Genomic DNA, 9,696 nt, shown 5'->3' with positions numbered 1-9,696 from the left:
ATCAAAAATATTCATTCAAAAATCCTGCCTCATACGCAGGAGGTCGTGGGTTCAATCCCAGGCCCATTCCATTCCTCCTATTTTGTATCTTTTCATATATTTCTCATGTTCTAGCAATCGCTAGAACTGGAAATGGGCTTTCATACCGTTTCCATCTTCTATCCATATACCTACAACATGATTAGTTCTAGCAGGTAACTGTTAGAATTCCAAATGAGCAAAACATTAGCAACCCGTTAACCAAGACGAACCTCTGCCATAAAACCTAATCCCCAGATTCCAATAAAACTCCGCATGAACTCGTGGCGAGTGCAAAGGTGTTCTCGGCTTGCAGTGGGCTAGTAACTGCATCATTAATTCCTTCCCATCCCCGATGACCATGAGGACGTGGCCAGCGCCCGTTATCGACCTTCCAAAAAAAAAAAAATACTAGACCTCTCGGACTGTGGACTGTTGGAGTGGAGAACAAAAACCCATGCTTCCATCCATTGGTTCCCTGTGCAATTGCGATTGTTCTGGTCGATCACGGAGTAGCAACTACGAATGGCAGGGTCATCATGCTCATGCTCAATTATTCATTCGAAAATCCGCTTTTAACCAAATTTTATTCGGCCAAACATTATTCGCACAAATGTACGATTGTTCTTCATGCTACAATTTGATTTCGACTAAATGTCCATTCGACCAAATGTCCTACGTCTATAATGGACTAAAAGTTAATTTTCGAAAAAATGTCCATCTTCTTGTTGATCGATTTGAATGTAAGGATCTGAGGACAGTTTGGAGTGTCGTACATGTTCATCGAATTCTGTAATGTGTATTTAATGGTGTAATGAAGTTCCTTGGAGCTTGCTACATTTCAACAAATGTCCCATAATAACAAACTTAAAATTATCTAAAACCTATTAGGCGGAAACAAATAGTTAAAATCTATTTTGTCTTTCCCCCTTCGGATTTTTTGCCAAAAAATAATATTTTGAGAGGGCAACAAAATAAAATTCGGATTATTTTGAGGATTTTCAAAATATTCTTTAAGGTGATTATACAATGGATCCCGTGGTGAATTTTATATTCACCACATGTTTTTACTCTTATTTCTAAAAGCCCATTTAGGACTTAATATTTTTCTCAGAGTGCTGAAATTTAAGTCGATTGCTCAGCATGAGTAAGCAAATAATCTACAATTTTTTTCAGCCTAATGCGTGATAGGGTTCTCCCAGCTCGTGATCTTGAAAAATCATTGGAAACGCACGTGGTTTCCAAGATGGCTGGTTTTGGCTTTATTGTATAATCACCTTAAGGTGATTATACAATCAAACCATGTGGTGAATTTCAAATTCACCACACGGTTTTCTACTCCTATTATCAAAAGTTCAAAACCAGCGTAATATTTTTTGTACAATGCTGAAATTAAAGTCGATTGCTTAGCATTAGTAATCAAACGATCTACAGATGTTGTGATCCCCATGGGCGTCGTTGTTCTCTCAATATGTGCTCTTGAAAAATCACTAGAAAAAGCACGTGGTTTCCAAGATGGCTGATTTGTGGCTTTGTTGTATAACCACCTTAACAAATTCGAGGAGTTTTTTGATTTTTTTTCATTTTAATTACTATGTCTGAAACTTTATTATGCATATGTACAACATGTGATGGATTTAGTTCGGAAAAGGTATTGGAGGGTAACCGCCCTTCGGTGGGGTTTGATCCCACGACCCCAGTTCGCATGACAGGTGCTTTCCCTACTAAGCTACGAAGGACCTCCGTCGTCCACCGCAGCTTAGCGGGTACTGATGAAACCAAATTCCCAGCACCAGGTACCAGCCGATCTCTCGCAATACATTTTCAGAACTAACTCTCTCAAATGTATTTTTGTACACATGTCAACCAAGTAGGATGAGTATTTAGTATTGTCCGGCTCCTACACACTTGCTTCATCAGCAACGGCGCTCAATGAAGTAGGGTTGTGTGAGGTTGTGCCAGTTTGGTCGTCAGATCCCGACACGACCACACAAGCGAAGAGAGATCGCCACTCGAGATCAGTACATTCAAAGTTAATTGCCTATATGCCGGGTATTAAGCTACCCGGAGTGGAAATTAATTACAATTCATTTTAATATTATTTTTTATTATCCACCCCCAAACCCCCCCTTCACCATTCGGAGACCAGTAGGACAAAAAGTTGCTGGTGAGATCGTTCCGTTTCGTGACCGACGTGGTGTTTCCTACAAGTGAAGAGCCCTCTTATTCGCGAATTGTACAAAACCAGGGGTTTTATCAGACGAGTGTAGTGACTAACGCAAAAACCCCCACGCGATCGTGGAAGAGACTGGTCCATAGGGCGTGGTTGAAGATCCACGAGGCAGTGCCAAAAATCACTATCCAGTATTTTGCGCTCGGTAATGGCGGCCAAGTGAGTGCCTTTTTGACATTCAAGAGGTAGAAAATATTTACCTATTTTAATCAAGGTAGGCTTCGATTCAATGAAAACTATTGGCACTCATCCGCTCAACAATCAACAATTTGTTTCCCTAAACGTCAAAAAACTTCCTTGATATGTTTGTTTCCCTCATTCGCCAGGATTCTAATTTCAATATTCATCTTTTCTAGTTGAAGAATTCGTTAACCACAAGCAATATGCAGCCGAACTCCCTTTGTTTTGTCTGAACCTGAACTCACAGTAGCAGTGAAATGCACCCACAACTAAAAAACAACTAGCAGAAAACTTGGAGAGTCAGTATTGTTCAATACTACTAAGCAAAACATAATAATTTGTGAGAATCGTGTTTCATAAATAGAAGCTGCAAGAATACAACCACTTTCAGTATAAATTCACTATATAATCTGAAAATAAAAAGAAATGGTATCTGTAGATATTTAGAGAGGTGAAATTCATTTCAATTTTGTCTAGTACATAATCTTATTTGTTCAAGTTACGCTAAGTGCTTTTGTTCTCTCTTAAATATATCCGTTTTATTATGTTTTTTTGTTTCTTATATTAAAATAATAATTCCTATAGTAATAAAATCTTTGTTGAATCTAGGCACATGGTGTACCCTGATGTAGTAACACCTGCCATGACGTAGATTATTGGCACTGCTGGTTCTTTCTAAAATGATGGTCATTTATTTGAATACAACGGACACAAATAACACAGATACAGGCGAGTTTATGGATTCCCTTTTATCAATAGACACCAGAGCTTGAAGGACAATTATTTTTTGAAATAGCAATGCTGAATTCACTTGCCCAAAGTATTGATTCTGCATGACTGTATGTAGATTCTGTAGTTTTAATGAAAAATACTTTTTTAAATCGCGAACTTAAAATTGAGTTTTGAGAAAGTTTATGTTGTTCTTGCCTGTACAAGCATGTGCAAGTCCGTTGAACGAAAATCATCGAATACAAATAAAGCCTAATGTTCGTCAAGCTCTCCCAGGTTTTCGGGTGTTCGAAGTTTGGTCCGTCCGTTAAGAACATCTAGTCCGTCTGACGGCTGCATCTTCAGTTTTCAGTTACGGCTGCAATTCGCTGCAACATACAAGGAGAACAGGCTAAATACGAAGCAATAAAGTATGCCTATATATCGAATTCTAATGCTGGAAAATAAAAATGCATAATTAAAAACAGGATAGATTTCAAGCGAATAAAAAAATAACAAACAAATCAAAAAAGGAAATTTTTGACTTATGATGGTAAACAAAATAATCCGTTCAAGGCAGACATGATGAGTGCCAATATTTTTCATGTAATCGAGGCCTACATTGATTGCAATATGTAAATATTTTCTACCTCTTGAATGTCAAAAGGGCACTCACTTGGCCGCCATTACCGAGCGCAAAATACTGGATAACATTCACGAGTGAAAATTTCCCTATACATCTCCCGTAGTGCAAAACTGTTGTGGAATTGTGAAATTTCGTGTTCTCCCGTTGTCGGAATACCTCCTCGTCCAAGGAAGAAACACGTGAACGGGTCGAGTTTAATCGATAGTGCGGAGTGACACGGTTACAACGGCAGGCGGCAGAAAGGAGAAGCCCTTCTCCCAATGTAGAAATTTCCACTCGGCTAGGAAAGCTAGATTGCCCCTGGGATGAGTCCAAAGGTGTGTCGCATGTTCTATATTCCTACTTAAGCTAAACTCTAACTTACAAGAGTCCAACTCATGAAAATAGTTCAGACATCGAAGACCTTCATGTTGATTTTTAGTCCATTAAAGGCGTAGGACATTTGGGCGAATGACGTTTGGTTGAAAGGACACTACGTCGAATGGACATTTAGCCGAAATCAGATTTTAGAATAAAGAATCTTCGTACATTTGGACATTTGGTCGAATGAACATGAGGTCGAAAGTTGATTTTGGAATGAATAATCATGCTAAATTTAGTCGAACGCCGTTCCGTCAAATTAATATTTGGAAGACAGGAATAGTCAATAATAATTTAAAAAAAAACAAATTATTTATTGCAGTATTTCAAAAAGCATAATGATTATTGTTCCAATATTGTCCAAAGAGTGAAGAGTTCATAAAATAATAAATGATAGGAGAACGCTAGATATTCCCGTCAGGATATTGACTTTGGTGAATGTTTCGTCGAATGACACTTGGTCGGACGGACATTGCGTCGAATTGATATTAGGTCGTATGACCATTTGGTTTAAATTAAATTTTCGGCCGAATTAACGAATTATGGTTGGTTAGATGAATTTTATAAGCGATCGATTCTTTATTTTATTTAAGGTCAACTTTTCCAAAGAACCCATATTTTTTTACGCCTCTAAGTATTTTTGAAATTTTAAACAAAAAATCGAACAAGAGATGTTTTTTAGATTGACCCAACATTTGCCCAACTTTGAACAAACATCGGGTGAATTTTTCAGGCCGGTTCACACGCGCAGCACTTTTTTGAGTTTTGTTTTCGATTTTTAAAATAGTTAGAGGCTTTAAAATATGGGTTCTTTGACAAAGTTGACAAAGAATCGACTGAGCCAATAAAACGAGATACAATTTTTGACCGGAAATGGCGCTTTGGCCAGCTCACCGAACTTTTCTCGTCAACAACGAATGCGACACTCTGCGCCGCTTTGGCCCTCGAATGGCCGCTTGATTCTTGCCGTGAGAAGCTTCCGCTCTTCTGTGCTATAAACACTTCCCGCAATCCTGTTTAATGTGTCCCTTTTTCTAGCAAAAGTGGCAAATTCGCGCTACCCAGCTAAGCTTGTCATCACTATAGCACATATAACCAACTTTCTTCCTTGAAACTCCACCTTTCCCTCTAAGTAGTCGACTATTTTTATTCTGTAGCTTAAAAATAGTGTCTGATTGATCATTCTTCTACAGTATGCGTTAATGGAACATGATCATCAGTATGCAGAAGCCACTAGGTGTTAGTTTTTCTATTCGTAGCGGAATATACAATGTAATAAAAGGCGCTTGATAGATCGCGCTACTGTAGAGCGCGTCACTTCGGTCGACGATCATATGCTGAAGCCACCACGCATGTGCTGTGAAGGTTTCTCCTTATCAAGATACATTGAAGAGACTGGCGGCGGCGTATAATAATACCTATAAGAATATTGTTTCTTTCATATATAACGACTACGCAATTGAAGGGTATAGGAAGGCTCCGAAGCAGCATAAAAATCTGCGTATGAATAACAGTCGATCGGAAAATGTCGTCAAACTCTTGAAAATGTTTTCTGCATGACCTTATCACACAAATTATCTGGCATAGTATTTTCAGCAGTAATACGAGAATCGAGGGGGTGGTCTTCTGTTGGTAACCTTTGAGTACATTATATACATCGTTCGCGTGCACACTGTTTCGCGGAAGCGGAAGCTGGCTGTCCTCTAGCAGCAACCGATCCGTTATAATCTGAACCCATAACCTGACGAAAGATTTACATTTTTACTTTCATTGCAAACACGACGGCGATACGTTCTTCAGTGTGGTAAAAGCTGAACATCCTGTTTGTTACGTCTGGGACTATCCGAGAGTAGCCGGTTCAAACATTAGTGCTGTCTAATGACTCGAAGTAACAAAGTAACAACCCAGCCAACATAAGATGTATATGATGTCACATAAGATGCTAAAGTGGAGGCCATATAGGTACTTCCCCATACAATATGTACGTATATCGCCTCCACTTTAGCATCTTATGTTGCATCATATACGATTTTGTGTTGACTGGGAAAGAGCAGTCAAGTGAATTCAAGCTATTTCAGGTTCTTTCGTTAATGGACGACAATGTTTTTATTTTTCCACTCAAACTGACAGCTCCTCCAACTTCCAATCTGTTTCGAGCGAAGTTAACACAAACACAAACGGACTCGAAGTAGGTTGGAATGGTTGAATGGATACCAAAAATAGACAGGACTAATGTATTCTGCTTACTTAAGGTGCGTCAGACAGAATTGTGTAAGAGCGGTTTGATCATTTTTCATGAATAAAATGATAAAACATAAAATATGTAATTTGTATTCCAAAATATCTATTACATCATTGTAGAATCAATATTTATATGAACTCCACAGCTGAAAAAGCAAACACGTTAATTATTTTCTGCACTGCTGAAATGCACGTGCCAAAACGGCCAATTTTCCAATCTGCATAAAATTATTTGATCAAACAAGTTTCATCAAAGCCCAAACGCCAGAAAAAATGTCATGTTTCATTAGCTTTGTCACACTCAAAAAACGATGATGATGACAACGACAAGTAAAACGACTGTGTCAAACGATGTCAATGAATTTGAAATGAGGAAGACGCTGCTGATCGTCGGCAGGTTGATTGAGAAACCGCACACAAACTGTCTTAATGAATTATTGGCAGTGGCTGATTTTCTACCCACCGCAGCCACATCCAGGCGCTATAGTATATGCACAAAATAGCCAGCAAGAGTTAACCGCCAGAAATTTGTATGGCGAAATACATCTAACGCTGGTTTTCTTAAAATTAGGAACTTTTCATGAAAAACTATTTGGTACCGGTTATGAGGGATGGTGTCCGCTACAACGCCTACCAAATGTTTTTCGATTAAAGTGCTTAATTTCGAGAAATCGAACCTTAGATGCCTTTCGCCATACTGATTTCAGAAAGTTAACTCCTAGTGTGCCGCTGTAAGCACGCTCAAAGCAGTCGATTCATTGATCGCCGGCCGAAACAGCGCAGCGTGCGCGAGCTCCTGTCTTCCGATAGTCGTCAGGTGCTATCCAGCAGCATACAACTTTTTTTTCGTTCTTCAATACCATCAGGATTGATCTTCTCTCTTCTCGGAGTTCCCCTTTATGTTGCGTTGCTGCGCTGGTTGACTGCCCGCGATAATAGCTAATGATTATATTTTGTAACAAAATTTATTCATCTTTAATTTGGTGTTCTCATTCGGAGTTTCCGGGGGCGACGCGACGCGTCGAAGGGGTCCGGATCAGGAAAAGATCCGGCGGCGACAGCAGCCGGCTGCGCTTATAAATGAGCTCTCGTCGTTTGGCCGATAGGATGTGATGCGATGAAGAGGGGAACTGAGCGTTTGTGTATAGCTTCGCTTCAAGGATACAGCGCGTCTGCCTTTTCAGCAGGAGAGTTGTGCGGTCATTCTCCTTTTGGGGTATTTTACTACTGCGAGAGAATCTGCCCGAGACAACATCGTGTCAAGAGGCAGGAAAGAGGAGATGGTCTCGTCATCTTAGTCTAGCTAATAACGAATAACAGCCCCTCTAAATTTGTTGGATGAAAAATATTGTTCTGACACATATTTTATCATTACATTTAGTTTTTATTCACTGCGGATTAAGCTTCACCATTGACACAACAATTTCCGGCTTACTTCGATCAGCTGCGGCTACTTTGTCCAATAATTGTCTTTTTCTCAGCCCAAATTTCCTTCCTCTTGATTCAGATTTTCCTATCGAAATCACACATGACGACCGGGGAGAATCGCCAGACCGCGAGCACGCGCTCATCATTGTGCCGCAGCTTCTGAAGCTTATTGACGGGAAAACCACCTGCTTCGGTTAAGGTTCTTTTCACTTTTTTTTTGTCTGTCTCCCCATCCATCGTCTGCTGCAGCAGCAGCCTGTTTGATCGCCGCGATCTTCACCTTTCCGGCGCAGAAGATCATCGTTATTTTGTTATTTTTTTTACCTTCAACGAACAACCATCAGCTGATGCGACTCCCGATCGTGGCACGCGTTCAGGTTGTAGTATTTTTTCTTACTACAACTTTTTGCCACATTTTTCTGCTTCTTTTATTGTGATCCTTTCCTCTGTCTGATCTTAAAATTAATGTTGATTGCTCTGTGCGTTCTGACTTTATGGAGTTTCCGTTGCTCGAATGGGATGCAACGGGATTTGGAACATGTGCGTTTCGAATTTTAATTCTTTGTCACTTGTTTGTGCCATGAGGTTTCTGCCAAGCAATATAGAAAGACGTTGTGATAAATGTATTAAATTGGAGTTTATTCTTTTAATTCTTTTGTAAAAACCGTGAGTACACGAAAGTTACAATCCTAGGAAAGTTACAAGCTAGGCATATCCAAAACCTCTTTAAACTACTTCGCGTTACAATAGCGGAGTGACTCACCGGTATGAATCATTATTCGTTCATTCAAAATGTACGCTTCCTCTGCCCTAGAATTTCGACACTGGAGCACCGACAACGACCGCAAAGTTATGTCAAAAATCCGAAAAGCAAACAATAAATTACCTTTTCTCCGATCGTTGCACCGCGTGACATTCATTGGGATGTGGTTCCATCATCTGCAAACACGACAATTGCATCCGACGATGACTCGAGGCACGGACAAGACACTCGAATAGGTAAACCACCATCGGCCGGAGAGAGAGATGGATATCCGGTCTAATGGAGAACAAACATAAAAACCCCGAGACATAAAAAGAACCAACCGATAAGGCAAATTGGAGAGCATCCATTTCGCCGTATTGGCTGACTGCAGACTGCAGGGACAGGGAGGCGAGTGCCCGGTTCGACATATTTATTTCGAATGTTTGCATGATCCCATTTGTTCGGATCCGAAGCGGAACGAATACATTCGGATAACGCAGACTCTACAGGGAGGCCTAGGCTCCGCGTCGAATCGTTGGAATTAAGATAACTCTCGGGTGAGTTTGCTGGTCCTGTGTAGGAGACCATAATCACCCGTAATGCGGTAGCCTTGTTTTCACATTTTATGTAAGTGATATCGACCGGACATCATTTCCTCAATGTAATATGTATCAAGGGTGGAATTTTGCCGATGTTTCCTCATTTGCTTGTTTGTTTTTTCGGTTTTTTCATGTGTTTTAAAATACGAGTCAACTTGTTCTATAAGAATAAGGGAAACCCATTGGATCACCATTGGCAGCCATTCGTACGCAGTGCCTGATATTTTGAATGCGCTCCCGACTCACCAGCATACTTACCGATTCAATACGGATGGGTCATATATGACCCAAAACGAAAATCAGCTGTCAAAAATCAGTTTTAAGAGATAGAGCCTTGCTTTCTCCAGCAAAAATGTTCAAAATTAACTGCTCCATCCAGGAAAAATATTGCACAGGTCAGGTTACGGACACTACGATAATCTAGAGCATCCATACTAGAGTACATATATATACTTGAGTTGTAATTTTTATGTTCACAGGAATCGACACCATACCTTACCATATTCTTGTTAAATAATTGAAATTGAAATGCTTAATG

Source organism: Armigeres subalbatus, chromosome 1, assembly GCF_024139115.2.
Source record: "Armigeres subalbatus isolate Guangzhou_Male chromosome 1, GZ_Asu_2, whole genome shotgun sequence".
Lineage (NCBI taxonomy): Eukaryota > Metazoa > Arthropoda > Insecta > Diptera > Culicidae > Armigeres > Armigeres subalbatus.
The sequence above is the reverse complement of the archived record's forward strand: the minus strand, read 5'-3'. Positions refer to the sequence as shown.